This window comes from Podarcis melisellensis, assembly GCF_964234715.1.
Source record: "Podarcis melisellensis genome assembly, chromosome: 5".
NCBI classification, from domain to species: Eukaryota; Metazoa; Chordata; class Lepidosauria; order Squamata; family Lacertidae; genus Podarcis; species Podarcis melisellensis.
The window spans coordinates 40,395,323-40,413,314 of NC_138537.1; the positions used below are offsets into that span (position 1 = coordinate 40,395,323).

Consider the following 17,992-nt stretch of genomic DNA (forward strand, 5'->3'; position numbering starts at 1 on the left):
GAAGAGAATTCCAAAGCTAGGGTGCCACCACTGAGAAGGCTTTCCCTGAACTTGCTTTGAAAGAGGCTGGCAGATGAGTTAAGCAATATTTGTGGGCCACCACTTATCCCATTTATGCATTTTCATCTACATGGAACCGGCTTTGAAAGGTGATCGCCATATTGGCAAAATCAGCTGAACACCAAAGACTTCATAGCAAGTTTTCAAAAAAAGAACTGCTCACAGAGGCAAGCTTGTCTCAAAATACCCTTACCTGGGAGGGGGGGCGGTGTCTGCGATGAAGGCAGCCAGGATGGGTCAGAGAATAAGCAAAGACTGAAATGTAATCAGACGCTTTGAAAACGTTTCCCCCATGTTTGGGAAAGTAATCATCCTGCAAACAACGCTCTTGTTTTTCTCCCTCTGTTGAAGGCCCTTTCAATAACAGTGCCAACAATATTGAGGAAGAAGATAAGCCATATTTCCCGAGATGTTAAAACAAGAAACGAAGGCCTAATTGCATTTCCCCTTATTGTATTTCACCTCTCTTGATCTTGAGGGAAACATCCAAAATATGTTGTTATTTAAATTCCATAACATTAAAGCCTAGTTCCTAATAAGGTACTGAATATAGGTTCAGAGTGGATGTTAATGATGAAAAAAGGTTTCCTTCCCTCCAGGAAAAAAAACAAAAGACGAGGTTGTTTTGAGAGCATACAGAATCAGGCAAGATTCTACAAAATATTGAATATATCTGTTTTGTTTCCAAAAGGTACATAGCATTATTGTTTCCCTTTGTCAGTGACACTAATAGCACTGGGAGGAGAAAGATATTCTGCACAAAGATCTGGAGGTACTATGATGCCAGCGTGGGCTGTACAGGACAGGACACGAGGAAACACTTGAGGGCTATTTCACACATTATTTACAGTGGTGCCTCGCAAGACGAAATTAATCCGTTCCGCGATTCTCTTCGTCTAGCGGTTTTTTTCATCTTGCGAAGCAAGCCCATTGACAGCTTAGCGGATTAGTGCTAGAGCTGTCAAGCGGCTTCCAGCGATCAGCTGTTAAGCGGCTTATCAGCGGAACAGCTGATAAGCGGCTTAGCGGCTTAGGAAAAGGGCAAAAAAAGCAAAAAAAACCCGCCGGGGGACGCAAGATTTTTTCGTCTTGTGAAGCAACCCCATAGGGAAATTCGTTTTGCGAAGCGCCTCCAAAACGGAAAACCCTTTCGTCTAGCGTGTTTTTCGTCTTGCGAGGCATTCGTCTTGCGGGGCACCACTGTAATTTTATTGTTAAAAAAAGCTCAACAACCTTTGGGGTGTCCTGGTTTTTCTTTTTGAAATATGGCAACCCTACTTATAGGTCAGATTTCAGTAAAATTTCAGTAAAAACCATGTGAAAACCAGAATCACAGATCAGTGGCTAACCGTGAAAGAAAAACTTTTTTTCTTTTATTGTAAGCCTGGTGACATAGGAAAGTTTTCAGCAAACAGTATTACACATACACACACATGCACACACATGCACACGTCACCTGATGAATCTCTATTGGAAGAGACTGACCTGACCAGCAGGTGAAACTGACACGGCACGCAGCAGGTAATGACAGCACTGCAGGGAGAGGACTATGATTCTGAAGAATACATAATGAAAATTAGAAAAGCACTGCTGGTTGATTAGGCTGCAGCCCTGCAACCTTTAGAAGAAAACCCCAACTCTCTCTCCTCACAAATAACAGCCATTTTAAAAACAGCTAACGGGGCCATGAATCTCAGGATGGAACACAAGACAGACATGGACAAGCTTAAAATGGTGGCTAGTGCTATGGAGTTTTGTGCAACTGATCAGGAGAATCAGATCGGGGGGGAAATAAATGCTTCCGGGAGGGTGGGGGTGGATATCCCTGAAAAAGAAGAGAATGAAATTGCCCCAAAGTATTCCTTAAACCTGACAAGAAAAGCTGAAAGCACACTTGAATAAGAACCAACTCTAAGGTGGTGGTGGGGAAACATTGGGGTTTTTTATTTTAGCCTGACATTTTAAGATCTGTATAAACTTTTGACATCACTTGGATCTTTGTATCGTGTTTTCCCCACTTAAGCATGTTTGCACAGGCTTTCCCCCAGGAGGCTTGCAAAATAGTTTTCAAAAATCCAGCCCAAAAAATCTGGGATATTTGTCAATATAGTCTCATGTATTTGGTTTTACTCTTAATCCGAACAAACATGAGTCACCCTTGATTTTATTTGAGGAATGTCATCTCAGAGCCTGCTCTTGAAATTTATCTTGGAGCAATTATGGCTCTGGTCCACCGACTTCCTCTTCCGGCTCCCATCTTCTCCGTTCGAACAGCTAATGGTATTTTGACTGCACTTCTACGAGTTGCCTTAAATGTTATGATTTAAAGTCCTTGCAATTCCTCTTAAATTGTTCAGGCCTTCCTGGTAACAGTTGCTAAGAAAAATAGCTGAAGAGACATTAGTTGCTTCCACATTACCCAAGGTCTGGGAACATCTGGTGCAAAGGATGGAAGAAGGTCCCCACATTATCAACTCAAAACAACATCCACATTATCAACTCAAAACAACATCTCCCTCTTTTCTTGCTTCCTTCAGATTTCAAGGCATTTCCTTCCCCCAAATCTCTCTCCAACCCAGCTTCACACACACACACACACACACACCTTATTTTAAGAAGGAACAAATTGAGACACACTAAATGTTTCCTACACATCATTCCTAAAATAACCAGCTGAGATTTTTAGCAACTGTTATTAATAAACCGTTTAAGCTGAGCCTGAAAATGACACCCACCAACTGGAAGTGGAAACGCTGAAAAATGCAAAGATGCTTGCCCTCCAAATTCTACACAAGTTTAAAGAAAGATTAAATGCCTAACCTGTTGCCCAGTGTACTCTTGCTACTGTAGAAGAAAATCCCTCTGCCCCATATTCTTCATTGTGGCAGCTCCCTTGGTTAGCTCCTATTCGTTTAAAGAGAAATTCCAAGGAGTCCTGGAATTTATAACACAGTGGGGCTCTGGTCCATGAAAGCTAAAACCACTATAAAACGTGTGAGCCTTTAAGGTGCCACGGGACTCTTTGTTGGTCTTACTGCAGCAGATTAACATAGCTGCCCCTCTATCATTCATTTCAATGGGGATTGTGCAGGAAAACTTTGCAGTGTATCATACTTGAGGCTTCAAGCTCTTATGCCTTTAATGGGCCAATGAGGAGCCAGACAAGGAGATTAAGAATATCTCTCCCCACCCACCTCCTCTCCAAGGGTGCCCTTAACACACTTCTACTTTGCCACAATAATTTGCAGCAGGTTTTAAAAGAGAGGTGTAGAGAGAAAACGGAGTCATGTAAAGGCCAAGCTATAATAACCGAATGCTAGCACAAGCCCTATGCAAATGAGCACAATTACATCCAATAACATAATTACTGGGGTCCGGTTTCTTAAGGTGTGTGGTCTCTGGGCTGCTCACAGCTTCAAGATTCTGTTATTAGTACTTTTTTGTGCTGGCTGGTGTTTTTAAAAGCTGTTCTCATTTAAACAGTTGCATTTTGAGAAACAGGATGCTATTTTATTTTATTGCATGCAGCCTTGGGTTCATGGAGAGTGGAAGGTGGGATAATTATGTATAATGCACAAATATTCAAAGAGGAAAGCCAAGCTTAAATTGTTCCAAACAACGTCTCCCAGGCCAAGTTCAAGATTTGAACTAATGGCTGTTGTTGTGCCGTGGCATTTGTTTACGGAGTCTGGTGCGCTATTATCAACCGCAGGCCGATTGTCGCTGCACCTTGATGTTGCAATCACTTCCACTGCCTGGGAGCCTTTAACCCCCGTCATGAAATTACATGAAATTGATTTCTGCTCACAACAAGGCCTGAGATTACACCGGCAACCATAACAAAATTGCAGCTCCACCAAACAGATTTCCCAAAACAAAGTAAAATTAACAAGAATCTGATCAATTTCAGTACAGCTACTCACAAACTTGTAAGAGCAACTGTGAAATAGCTTTTAAATCACCCATTTATTCTGTTGTTTAGAAGCTGACAAACAGAAGCTCAAGGCACCATAAAGAAGGGAAAAATTAGAGGGGAGAAAACAGTGTAGATATATCTTTCCATACCAAATCAAACTTAGCTACTACCTCGACAGTCAGATAACAGCAAGATCCTTCTCCTTTACAGTGACAGACCATCATAAGCACATGCAAAAGTTTCCACATTCAATACCCAGCATCTCCAGTTAAAGGGATCACCTACAGTCTTCTTCAAACTTGGGTCCCTGGGTGTTCTTGGACTACAACTCCCATCATCCCTGACCATTGGCTGAGCTGACTTGCGATAATTCTCTGCACAATTTTGCTACTGTTTCCTATCAACATGCAAATTGTGTTCCCTTGATTTAGGCAGTTCAATATTATTAGCTGGTCCAAAGTCAATACGGGAACCTAAGATCTGGGTTGTTCATGCAAAACCGCAGTTAAGTTTCTAAAATCAAGAGGGAATGAGCACTGGCTGGAAGTCAATATCAAGAGTCAATATCTTAAACCAAAACAAGGAGCATTCAAACCGTCTAGGTCTTCATGGGCTTTTTGAAAGTTTGCAAATGTTTTCTTTCCAAGCTCTGATTACATGATGGCCATGCTCAGAAGCCCTGAGCAAAATCAGGGCACTCCTAAGTGCTGTACAATGTATTTGCAACCTGTTTATAGCCCAGACAATACAGAGGAAGTGCTGCTGTTTCCACATTGCAAATGAATTGAGATAAGTATCTTTGCTTAAGACATTGACTCTTGATATTGACATCCAGTCAGTGCTGTGTCTCTGATTGCTTCACTGATGGGCAAGTCTGTTGAAATGGTAAACTAGTGATCGCTTGGTTGATGGTGTTTTCTTGCCAGTTTAGTTTTTCCAGCACAGAACTGAAACTGCTATCAAATATTCACATGGATACTACAGAATTGTTGAAAGCCTGGGAGAACAAAGAAGTCCTAGCAGGGCACCAAAAAAGGCAACAACTTGGGTGCTAGGCAAGTTTCCATAGAGAGAGCATTCCATAAGGATCCTGGGAATTGTATTTTGTTAAGGATGCTGAGAGTTGTTAGGTGACCCCCTTTCCCTCACAGACCTACCAGTCCCAGCTGTTAGGGCTTTCCTAAACACTCTCAGAACCCTGTTTAAATTGGTATGATACTGCTTTAAATGTATAGTGCAGATGAGATCAAGGAAGGACCAACAAAAAGGCCGTCTTTCAGCCACCCACTATTGTGGCCACCCTTCAGATTGAGGAGCTACTGTATACAGAGAAGAGTCTTCACAGGTGATCTGAAGGTATTCGTAGGTACATCTGGGAAGGGGTGTTCCATTAGATGTAAGGTCATGTAGGGCTTTCTAGATGAAAACCAACACCTTAAATAGGGACCTGAAACTATTCATCAGCCAGCGTGGGCAATAAAAGACTGGCACCTGTCCTAAACAGCGTGGGCCCAGTATTGTTAGCAGATAACCTCACCTATTGTAGTCTAGTGCACTTGCCAAGAGCAACCAAAGGCTGCTACCTTATTCTGTGTAGCGTGATCAAATAATGAAGCTTCACATACAAGGCCCTCTCAGAAGAGGCTTCCCAGCTGTGGAATTCCGTTTCTCACGGAGGATAACTTTCTAGAAGCACTTCAAGTTCTTTTTGTCTGGCTTGGCTTTTGGCTTTCACTGATAAGCCATTATGGAACCATTTTTCGCCATTGTTACGGCCATCATTTTGTACTTTGGTATTTTGCATCTTTTGCTAGCTGCCCTTCAGAAAGAAAGGCAGGATAAAGATGTCAAAAATAAGTGGATTAGATGTATACAATTTTAATGACATTTATTCAATATTTTATCTTTATCTTTAGGTTTGATTAAGAGCATTGCTATTTTCCTAGAGCTGTGAGGAGAGACACAATACACATCAAGATAAAACAACTCAAAGCCTGTGGTGTTACGAAAAGTGCCTATGAAAGTAACATACAGTCTCCAACTTTACATGGCCATTTTAAGAGGCTGCTTCTAATTGGAACATTAAAACATTTGCCTGATGTAGAAAGGAAAGAGAAATCCTGTCCTCACCAGTGAGTTTCTGCTCACCCACTCTAAAAAAGAATCTTTGGGTGACTCTCTGCTTTGAATGATGTAAGAAATAAGAAATAAAAGCAGCAATAAAAATAAAATGTAAAGTCATACAGCACCTAGAACAGCAACAGAAAGATCAGCATGAATGAATCTTTCTTTATTCAATCTCATCCCAATTGGGAAAGCCATCATTACTTTGACAACCCTCGGGTGTTTGTCACCAAGATAGCAGAGTACAAATGTTTCCCTCATCTCATTGCACACTTTGCAGAGATCAGCTCTTCTGGGAAGCAAAAGCAAATATTAACCCTTCGGATATTAGCCTAGGGTGATTATGGTAATTTTGAGCCAGTGGCAATAAGCAAACAGACTGATGTTTAGAGTAAGACATGCCTCCAGGCTCTAACTAAGGCCTGCTCCTGTTAGCCTCACTGGTCAAATTTCTCAGGGAGTGGCAAAAGGACTGCAAAACCAGCAATTGATGGTAAAACCAGTGAAGTCCCATTTAAAAAAAAAAAACAACCCAAAACATTTTGGTTGCATATTCTATACAAAAGAGATAATGCACTTAGTTTTATTTTTATGACAAAGAGATGAAAATATATTTCCTGCACATTTACAGCACACTGGCACTGATAACTGAGTAGCACAAAATTCTTGTTGGGCACAGCTTCCAAAGACAATCAAGTAAGTGGGTGGCAGCTGTGCCACTCTGTTTGGCACAAGGCAGTCAAACTCCTTATTGCATCTTAAAGACGGCAGATAGGAAAAGGGATTAATATAGGAGGCTGGGCGCCATGGAATTTCAAGGGGCGCACAATGAACGCAAGAGCAGAGCCAGCACATGCTAGAGAAAGAATGGCCCTGCCCTCTGCTTATCTACACTGGAATGCCTTCAGCAGACACAGAAATAGAGGAGGGGGAAGCAGACAAAACAAACGGGCTGTAGGCCACCATGAAGCTACTGAGTGCACAATGGTCCTGATGTGTTGTTGTTTAGTCGTTTAGTCGTGTCCGACTCTTCATGACCCCATGGACCAGAGCACACCAGGCACTTCTGTCCTCCACTGCCTCCCGCAGTTTGGTCAAACTCATGTTTGTAGCTTTGAGAACACTATCCAACCATCTCGAACTCTGTCGTCCCCTTCTCCTTGTGCCCTCAATCCTTGCCAACATCAGGGTCTTTTCCAGGGAGTCTTCTCTTCTCATGAGGTGGCCAAAGTATTAGAGCCTCAACTTCACGATCTGTCCTTCCAGTGAGCACTCAGGGCTGATTTCCTTAAGAATGGATACGTTTGATCTTCTTGCAGTCCATGGGACTCTCAAAAGTCTGATCCAGCACCATAATTCAAAAGCATCAATTATTCGGCGATCAGCCTACTTTATGGTCCAGCTCTCACTTCCATACATCACTACTGGGAAAACCATAGCTGGGAAAACCGTGGCCCTGATAGCCCGTCTCTAATCATTACATTTGAATTCTGCACTTCTGACAAATTTGGTGGTTTTATGGAGTTGCGCCGAATCTGCACAAGCAGAGGCTCTTGGAGAATTGCCCACCACCAAGTAAAGCAGTCGAGTTGGGAGATGCTAAGCATTGTATGCCATAGATGCAGCGCCCCAACGGGCACATCAGATTGCCACACTTGAATTGAGCCAAGAGCAAGACTGGTAGTCATTTTGGTAAATGTGGAATTATATGAAAGTTTGCCATAAGGCAGAGGTGGCTATCTCTTTGGGGTTTTGTCGGTTTTCGGCTGAAGGACCATGTTGAGGGTTGGCATGCCAACCTGGGCTCATTTCACAAGCAGATGCACACTCACACATGCATGCATTCTGCAGAAGGGATGGACACAGACAAGTGGTATGAAAATCCATATCCACATCCATAGTGAGGCGGGAAACAGACAAGCAAACAGACATACACAGAGAGCAGGGGAGGCAGGGGTGGGGGGGGGAGCTTCTCTAGGGCAACACCAGTGAAGGAGGGTCTCCTCCTGCCCCAGTACTTCCCTAGAGGGACAATAATGCAATGTTTGTTTCCCATAGCAGCAGTGAGGTAGCACTGTCTCCTCCTACACCAGCCCAGCTCTGAGGTGAAAGAAGGCCATGCTTCTTCCGTTTCCTAAGCCTCTCTAAAACCTTGACAAAATGCAGCCAAATTTGGGCAGTGTGGATTGCAGGTCACTAAAAGTCACTTGGGGGCTGGAAATGGCCTGGATCAGCTACCAGGAATTAAGATAACATTACACTAAGTATTTAGGACTTCCTGTTTGGAAACAAACATTTAGATTCAGCTTAAGTGTCCTTGAAAGCAGAAAAGCCAGACATATATGCAGCTGCTGGGTTTGGTTTGTTTCTGTGCATTTCTGAGGCACAGTGACTATGGTAAATATGGTTTCTCAATTCAGCCAAACTATTATTATTATTTGAATTTATATACGTACCGCCCTATACGCAGAGGTCTCAGGGCAGTTTGCAAACCTGCTTCACACACTGGTTTCTGGATTTCTGGCTGATCGCAAATCATGGTCCATCCATTTAGACATCTGCCAAATTCTAAGTTAAGCATTCTCAACTATGTTTTGGCATGAAGTCTGAATTGAGATACTCACAGGAAAACTATGGCATCTGCCAACTGCTGTTCACTTTACTACTGCTCCATCAGCACCTCCCATCCCCAAGACACACTGTGCATAGGAGAAAAAGAAATCTTTACTTTTGGTAAACCTACTGAACTGCTCTCAGGATTTGACGGATGCTGAAAAACAGAGGACAGTCTCTTTTAGAAAAGGGAACTAAGATAGAATGCAGGGGCCACACAGCATACTGAACTATGGCCTAAGTGCTCAAGTAAAGTTAGTAAGCTATGAAAAAGAAAATAAATGCTCAAGCTGTTTTGTTATAGTCATAAATATTTATAGTTTGCAATAATGCTGCACAATAAGAGACCTGTTGTAACATATTTACAGTACTTGACCTCACAAATAAAACATGTTCTCCATTTTTGTCCTGTTGCATAGGAAAGCAGGTGTTAATTCTATTCAGTTGCAAAAGATAAGTGTAGAATTCATTATGTTTTTATTCAATTCAGATTTCATTTTCAATCAAGTCTTTTAAGTCACTTAATATAAAATGTGACTTCATTTTTTAAAATATATTTTTAAATCAATTTTATCCATCCTGCATTCTTCATAATTAAACACTCTCTCTCTCTCTCTCTCTCTCTCTCTCTCTCTCTCTCTCTCTCTCTCTCTCTGTGTGTGTGTGTGTGTGTGTGTGTGTGTGTGAAAGAGAGAGGGAGAGAGCGGGAGAGAAACAACATCTTCTGGAGTAGTCATGAAAAGTATCACTTGGTTTTTGGAAAGGGTTTTATACTGGAACAACAAAATGTGACAGGAGTGGGAAAGGAGGTGAGAATCCTTTATTTTATTCCCTGACCTCAATGTACAATCCAGGTTTCAAAAACTGAGACACTTCATCTGCTGGAACAGAAGGACCAGACACAACAAGCCCCAGCTCTGTGAGGTCTCCATCTGAGGGTCATCAACTAGGACCAGACCTAAAGGCTTTGTGTGTTTTCCTTCTTCAAGAGTACAGTATATAAAATGCAAACAGTTAGCTACAGATGGGTTGCTCTGCAAAGATACTGAAACCAAATCCCCCCCCCCCTCTTTTTTGTGTGCGTGAGCGCTGCAAATCCTACAGTAGGGTTAGTTAGCTTTGCTGGCTGAATGCCAACCAACCAAATTCCATCTTCTCTGCCTGTCCGACTGTATTTATAAGACTTGGGCCTGTGTCTGCAGTTTTTTATTTTGTTAGTGTGAACAACTGGAGGAGGGGGGGCAGGGGCAAAAAACAATCTTGCTCTGGAAATCGGTAGTGCTTTGAAAGCATATGAAATGGGTGCCTGGTCTGGTTACAAACCCAGTTCTTAAGAATAGTAACAGGAAGCAACTTGCATTCAAAATACTACCAGAGAGTTCAGCTTCTTTCTCTCCCAAGAAACCAATCAGCAGATTGGCTTCGAGGGAAATAAAAATTCTGTCCCAACCAAAATCTATTTTATCCACGGTAAGAGGTTATTTTTGTATTTTAAATGATCAACAGGAAGAGAGAGATGTAATTGAAAATAAGCCTGAACCAAGCCAATCCTTGCACTGGTGTTTTTCAAGAAAATCTCTGTGCTGTTGCTGTAAGGAAGTGGCCCATTTCTGTTTGAGATGTGCTAATACTAATGATCCCGTGGGTGCTTTCCCAAATCACAAAACTGGCAAAATGCAATTGCACATATGCCCTGGGCTCATCAAGAGGCAACTGCTGTCATGCATCACAAAATCTGCCTGGCTTGCAATAAGTTTGCAAAATGTATTTAAAAAAAAAATCCCACCCCCCACGCTCTGTTCCTCTCTAAAACCCAAAGGTTATAGAAGTGCAATGCAGCCAGTTTCTTTTGAGTAAGACAAAGCCAAGGTGGACAACTCTCTCACAACAGAGTGCCAGGGGAATCTAGAACTGTGTTAAGTTTTATGTCAAACAAGCAGAGAGAGAGAAACTGGAAAAATTTATGAGGTTTTTTTTTGGGGGGGGGGGTACCTCCTCGCTTTGGCTCTCCCAACCACAGTGGTGTTTCAGTGGGGAAAGACTTCAGAAGGATGTGTTCCCTTGCCTTCTTGTTAAGGCAGTCATGGCTTCAATATGCAAACAAAAGCTATTTAAACTGCAGTGGTATCGATCCCATCACCCTTAAGGTTAGTTTTTTAAGTTGGAAGGGACCCTGAGGGCTATCTAGTACAACCCCTTGCAATGCAGGAATCTCAACTCGTACAGGATACCACCCCTCTCCAGGAAACACACATTTAAAATAAAAATTTATCAGTCAAATTTGATTAATTCTCTTCCTTTCTGCCGAAAGAGACTCGTTTAAAAAAAAACGCTGAGAAAAAATTATTTGCCAGATCTGACACATACATGGCTCATAGAATGTAACCTTAGGACAGCAAACACTTGTTTTGCACTTCCCCATACCAGAGCTTCAGCCAGGGAGAAGATGGTTGAGCTAGAGACACTTTTGCCCCAAGCTGATTCCAGAAAACTGAAGAGACAGGAACTGCAGCTTTCTCTGCCTTTATACCACATCCTCTGATTTCCTTAATGCATTGTCTACAAAAGAGGAAGACTTAAGACCTTGGTTGGTAAGATGCATCCTCCAGGACCTTCTGAACAGACTAGCACTAGAGGACCGTGCATAGCATCCTTGCTCATTCTTTACATGGACAAAGAACCTCTTTAACATCAAATATTGCTTAGACCAGCTCAGCATTCTTGTGGACTTCTGTAGAAAATGACGCACATTCTCATAGCGTTATGTGCAAGCAAACCAGTACTGATGTGGTTTGTGCAATAGTCTTCATTTATTATTAGGCTTTTATTTTTCCTCTCTTTCCGCTCATAATCTACTTAAACGTGACTAATGGCCAACGCCAAAACTACAGAGCCAGGAAGTACAGTATTTTATACCAAAGTTCAGGATGCAAATTGAAACAAAGGCCTTGTTGTTAAGATTTCCTTTGAACTCCATATAGAAGTTCATTCTCTGTAGTTCTTTTTAAACCACACCTCCAAGTCCTTGTGGGAAAGCACTGGGTGGGTTTACTCCTATTTTTTCTCAGCAGAGATAAAAGCAGAAGAGACAAAAATCTAAATGAATGAGACAAATTCATTAAGACAAATTACTCGGTGGTGTTGGGTATTTTTTTGAGGGGGGAGAGGCAAGAAGTCAGGGAAACTTTTAAATGGAGGTTGAAAGATTAATGCTGGGAGTGTTAAAAGTTGCTAACCATCTGCAAGGCACTTCTCACCTCCCATTGCCTCTTAGATCAAATAAGCAGATTCCCATCCTACAAAACTCATCTGGAACATGGATGGCTGTGGGGTTCAGCAAATCCCTAGGGAGGGAGAATAAATCCAAGGGATGAGCGGGAAAAGTCTAAACCATGTCTCACAAGCAGTTCTGGCATTCTGTGATTTGCTGAACTCTATGGGTTGTACCCAACTAAGCAACACTCAGAGTAAGCCCATAGATTTTAAGTCCATTATTTCAGTGGGTCAACTTTGAGTATGACTTGGTTGAAAGGAACGATTACCAATTTCTGCAATGTACTTACAGAACGCAGCAAAATCAAGTCAGTTAGCAACACATTTCCAAAGAGAATCATGGGGGCGAGAAAAGGACTCACCGTGCCCCCCTCTCTTCCACAATCCCCACCCAACCTGCGCTCAGTTAGGAACAAGAGAACTGTCAACTTCAACAGCACAAAGAGTTTCATAGAGTCAAAGTGTGCCACTGTGCACATCTGAGGAAATTGCAGATGACAGCTGGATAAGACTCTTTCACAAGATTCTGTCAATTCTCTGTCTCCCCAGCAGAGTGGGAGGTACTAGGACAACCCAGAGTTCTGTTGAATGTCTGCCTCTATGGTACTCAACATCTGGCTTGAATCCAGTCTTGCTCCAGCCCTCCTCTCCCATTCCTGAAATCTAGAGATTAGGGGAAAACTAAGCAGCTTCTTAACAGTTCCTCTGCATGTTTACTTGGCAGTAGATCCCACTGTTTCTCGTGGGACTTATTCCCAGGGAAGTTTGCAGAGGATTAAAGTCTCACAATGCAATCATGCAACCCTATGCACATGACCGGGGCTTCTAAATTAGTGTTTATAGGATTATAGCCTCAGTAAACTAGGTAGGGGTCATAAGAGTGTATATATTTGGATGAAGCTATTGGTTGTACTTTTAAAATATTTGTATCATTTTGGGGCTAATGCATTATATCTGATTTGATGTTGTTTTATTTGTATTCCAATTTTTGTTAACCACATATAGTTGGTCCCCTTGAGGACTAAGTTAACAGACAACTAATAAATGTAAACAATAATTAAGAATAAATATTGTGTTCCATTAGAGACGTGGAGGATACAAAGGCCACCTAGTCCCACCATGATGCAGGAGAACCTCTTATTTTATTGAAATGCCTCTATTGTAGGGATTTATTAGATCCCACCATTTGTCCCATGAACACAATGTCTTTCCCACCTCTCCTTTCCCCCCACAACCCCCTGAAAAGCTACTCCTAGAAAATGGGCAACCTTTGTAATTGGCATGTGGAGGGCTATAGCTGGAGGGGGAGTTGTCAACTTAAGGTTCAAGCCGTAACATTTTATGAATGTTGTATTACATTTACCAGTTGTGTTGTGGCTTTTCATGATTACTGGATTCTTTCCAGTAAGCTATTGTTAGCAGCTTTGTGATTCCTCTTGGGAGGTAGAAAACAATACAAACACTGAAATTACATCAAATGATTTGTGCTGCATGAGCCAGAGAGAGCCTTGATAGGTCAGATACAGATCAGTGCTGCCTACCTCTTGTTTAGTTTATTGGGTTTGAAACTGGTCCATCATGCAGTGATATGGTCTGTGAGATTGCTCACAGTCTTTGGCAGAGACAGAAAGCACATCCTCATATTGCTTAGCCTCCTTTCTCCCATGCTGCTACATGCATTGTGCTGCTTTTATCTAATTTCAGATGCCGGCCCTTGTGTTGGCCAGCGCGTGTTGCAGATCTGCCAAATATTATTCATTATCTGTGTATCACCAAAAAATCAAAACAAAGTCAGATTGGTAATGTATTACTTGCACGCAAGAACTTACCTGACTTGCTTATTATGGTCCATCACACTTAGAACGAGGAAACCCACTCTCATTGGCTACAAAATCCATTCTCGCCTAACAGTCAATGTCAGAGTGCAAGAAACTCCATGAGTCGGCCATTTAGTTGGAAAGAGAGCTTTTTGCAGGCTACCCCCCAAAATTCCAGAAGTTTCTGGAAGTGGGCACGCTATAGCTTTTGGCAAAGGGGCACGGAGCATGTTTTCTTTGAGACAGTTATTCATTTCAGCAGACAGCTACAGCATTAGACAGGATAAAAGCCGTTTATTCTTTTTTCTTGCACAGCAACACAACTTGTGTATGCCACTTTACTTTGGCAAAGCCTCTTTAAAGGAAGCTTTAAAAGTCCAGCGAGTGGAGGGGGAAAGCAGAAAATTAATCCTGTCTTTTCTGATTTCAAGTGTGTTAACAGGAGAAACTGTTGACTGCTTATGATTGTACTTTAATGCTTCTACTCCTAGTCTGTCCAGTGTCTCCATTAGGAAAAGCAGAAGACAGTTAAGAATGGACGAGTCAGCAATCTACTGCAATTTGTCTCAGCAATGCAACATTGATCTCCCTCCCACCCTCTTACCCCAATACTGTCAATGCTGTCATTGATATCCTAACAGTAATCACTGCTGAAAGGAAAAATGGACCATAGACAAGAGCCACCCCCTCAACCAATACTTGATTTACAAGGTATGGTTGGAGCAGGAAAGTTGTTGATGGTAGATGGCTGAGATCAAAAGCACTTAGAGATGAAAATAAAATACAAGATGCATGCAAATCTCACTCAGGGGTTCCATCTATGTGGGACCATTTCCCATTGAAGATGATATTCATTGAAGCAGACACTGAAGAACAGCCACAAAAACTCATTCTATAGCAATATCTTAAGACTGGGGTCACCAATCTTTTTGGATCAGGGGACACATTTGCAAATGGCACCAAACACACACACATACAGAATTCAAGTTGACAACACAACCTATTGTACTGGCTACAACAGAATGCTTTTTTCAGGCCTAATTTCAGCTGTGGGGGCAGAGACACTGTGGAAAATCCCTTGGTGGGCACATAGGCACCATGTTGGCAACCTCTACTTTAAGACGATCAAGTCTAATTTGTATTGATCATCAATTTCAGGATGCAGAATGAGATTCCACCATGGCATTTATGATCCAGGGAAGCAGGGAGAATTCAAAACTTTCTGGTGCTGAGTAAAACACCAAAAATTATATAGCTCTTAAGAAGGTTCTCAAAGTGTTTGACTCCATTCTATCTCTCAGAATGGCCAGTACCTAAATGGGAGATCATTTCTGGAGCTTCATTTATGCGTGTCTGACCAGAGCAGGAGGAAATGGGGACACGCCATGCATTTATCTGAAGAGCATTTTTGTGACTATGTTGAAGCTCACATTACTTCCATCATCAGTTAACATACGTACATGGGCTGTTTGCTAATGCAAGCACTTTTTCTAAAAAGAGAATATCAATATCTCTTGGTGTTTGCACTGTTAAAAGCTTGCAGAAAAAGAAAGAGAGGTTTTTAAACTCTCAAAATGCACTAAAGAAAATGCTGGTGATGTAATCCATGGCAAAGCATCACCAAGAATCACTGGTTCATAAGGTAGAGAAGAGTTATGCAACATGCTGTGGTGTTAGCATAAAAATCACTAATTGCAAATCACCGTTTTCTTCTTAAAGATGGCAGGCAATTGCAAAGAATTGCTTTTTAAAAAGAGGTTCTCAGCTGTTAAGATGAACTTAGCATTAACTCAAGGTAAAACAGAGCTGAGCTGGGTAAATTTAGGTGTATTTCAGATGCCTGTGTAAAGTCAACAATTCTGGCAGAAATGAAGTGGCTGTGATTAAAAGGAATGTAAGACAAAGAAACTGCCAAATGAAGTGGGGGCAGGGAACCACCACAGACAGGGCCTTTTCAGTAGTGGCATCCCAATTCCTATATTCACAGGAACATAGTAAGCTGCCTTATACTGAGTTAGAGCATTGATCTATCTGGCTCAGAATTGTTTACACTGACTGGCAAGCAGCTCTTCAGAATTCCTGGCACAAGCCTTTCCCAGCTATAGCTGCAGATGCCAGGGACTGAACCAGGTACCTTCTACATGCAAAGCAGATGATCTACCACAAAGTTATAGCCCCAGAGAGGTTTGTCTAAGACAGTCTTCTCAGTGTCAGGTGCAGACCTTTTTATTTAATCTTTATTTTTAAATTTGGGTTTATGCTGCTTTCTGTTTCTCTGGTTGGATTTATGTTGCACATGAGTTTAAGTTTTATTTTGTATTTAAGCTGTTTCTATACTTATTTCCTGCAAGCTTCCCAAGGAACTTTCTGTTATTGGGTGGTATAAGAATACCATGAATAAAGAATAAAATAAAGAGATCTCATGTGTGGCTAGACATAAGTCTCCCATCCATTCTCACCTGCCGGCTCTGGATTTTGAGAACACCCTGCAGGGTTTGTCTTCAAAAGTTGCTTGTCTCTTCCATCCACCTTCCAAAGCCTCGCTGCATTATTGCTTCTGATCATAATTCCCTTAAGGGTACCGGCGAGCACTTCGTAACGCTCCGTGGTCCCAGAGGAAACAGTTACCGAGCAGAAGCTCTAAAGAATATGCTCTGAGATACTTGGTTGTGAAAAGCAAAGCACCTTTCAATTAAGAACAAGACGAGAAGAGCCCCACAACCATTTCTAGGGAAAAGGAACATCTCATGTAGTTAAGCTTTATAAAAAATATCCTCCACGGAAAAGGGATTTGAACATTGCTTTGATTATGATCTAAGGGAGCAGGTTTCCAAAAGACTAACGTGACACACATTTTTCAAGTAGGCCCCCAAGAGGCAGTAAGAATACATTTGTATAGCGCTTTCAAGCATTTCAAAGTGTTTCACCTGCATCATCTAGCTGTTATCCTTACAGAGACCATGCAATTAAAGTCTGTATTATTATTATTATTCACTAGACGAGGGGACTGAGGCTGAGACGCAACATCTTTCCTAAGGCTGCTTGGTAAGTTCATGGCAGTTCTGAGATCTAGGCTGGTGAATTCTCGATTCATAACTCAGGGCAGATTCACACCAGACATATGGAGTACATGTCTTCTCCCAGGAAATCCTGGAAACTGAAGTTTGTTGAGGATGCTGGGAATTGTAGCTCTGTGAGGGGGAAATTACAGATCCCAAGATAATGTGAGAAGTCACTTGCTTGAAATGTATGATGTGAATCTGCCCTCAGTCTCTAAGACACTACAGTACACCAGTTAAAAGAAGAAATTCCGATTCCTGCAATAGAAAGATAATAAAACAACTTATTACAGTCGCTGATTTGATTTGTGGGTGTGAAAGGATATTTTATTATTTGTAACTGATTATGTGCTGATTAACATTTTAGTGTTAGCACACATTATTTTAAAATTGAAAATACATGATAATAAAATGATCTCTCTGATGTGTATTTTCTTATATTTTTCCAGTCGTAGTTTCTTTGAAGCTTCTTCAGTTGGAGAGAGCAACAAATAAATTGAATTAAATAACTTGAATTAAAATGCTGTTTGCTTTACAAATGATTTTCCTATAAGAAATTGGATGTTATTGCCAATGGAGGGAGCATTAAAAGAAGACAAAAGTCATAGCAACAATGTCTACTCTGCTTACAAACATGAATAGCTATAGTGTAAGCAAGTTAAGGCTGGTTTCACAAGTGACGAGGAAAATCAGGGACAGTGTAGTCCTATACATGTTTACTCAGAAGTAAAGTATCCCGACAAGAAATTAAAAGCAGGAAAGCAAAGAAGTTCACAAAGAAGAGAACTGCTGTGCTCAATTGTCTTCGGAAGCAGCAGAAACACAGAAAATCATTCCACCTCCTATAAGTTAAAACCCATAGAAATTTATACCAAGTAGCTTACAGATATTACACACACACACACATATTTCTTACATTAAAAAAAAAAAAATCACCACACCTTCTCCTGCAGCTGATGAAGGCAGCATGCAATAATTTCCCTAATGATGGGGAATGAGCTGAGCTAGGAGACAGGTCCAGGGGCAGTGGCGTAGCGTGACGGGTGCAGGGGGGGCCGGCCGCACCGGGCGCAACATCTGGGGGTTAGGGGACGCAAATCCACGGGTTAGGGGGCGCAAATCCACGGGTT

At 41.7% G+C, this 17,992-nt stretch overlaps 1 protein-coding gene and 1 long non-coding RNA gene across 3 annotated transcripts in view; one reads left to right on the plus strand and one right to left on the minus strand.

Moving 5' to 3' along the window:
• Positions 1 to 17,992, minus strand: part of HS6ST1 (heparan sulfate 6-O-sulfotransferase 1) — a 189,847-nt gene that overhangs the window by 161,144 nt on the left and 10,711 nt on the right. The window lies entirely within an intron of this gene.
• On the plus strand, positions 4,841 to 6,243 carry LOC309370146. 2 transcript variants are annotated; one of them, XR_014168443.1, is made up of 2 exons: positions 4,841 to 5,332; positions 5,906 to 6,243. It is a non-coding gene; the product is annotated as an uncharacterized lncRNA (long non-coding RNA). The 2 variants fall into 2 exon arrangements; XR_014168444.1 differs by having other exon boundaries at positions 4,841 to 5,321.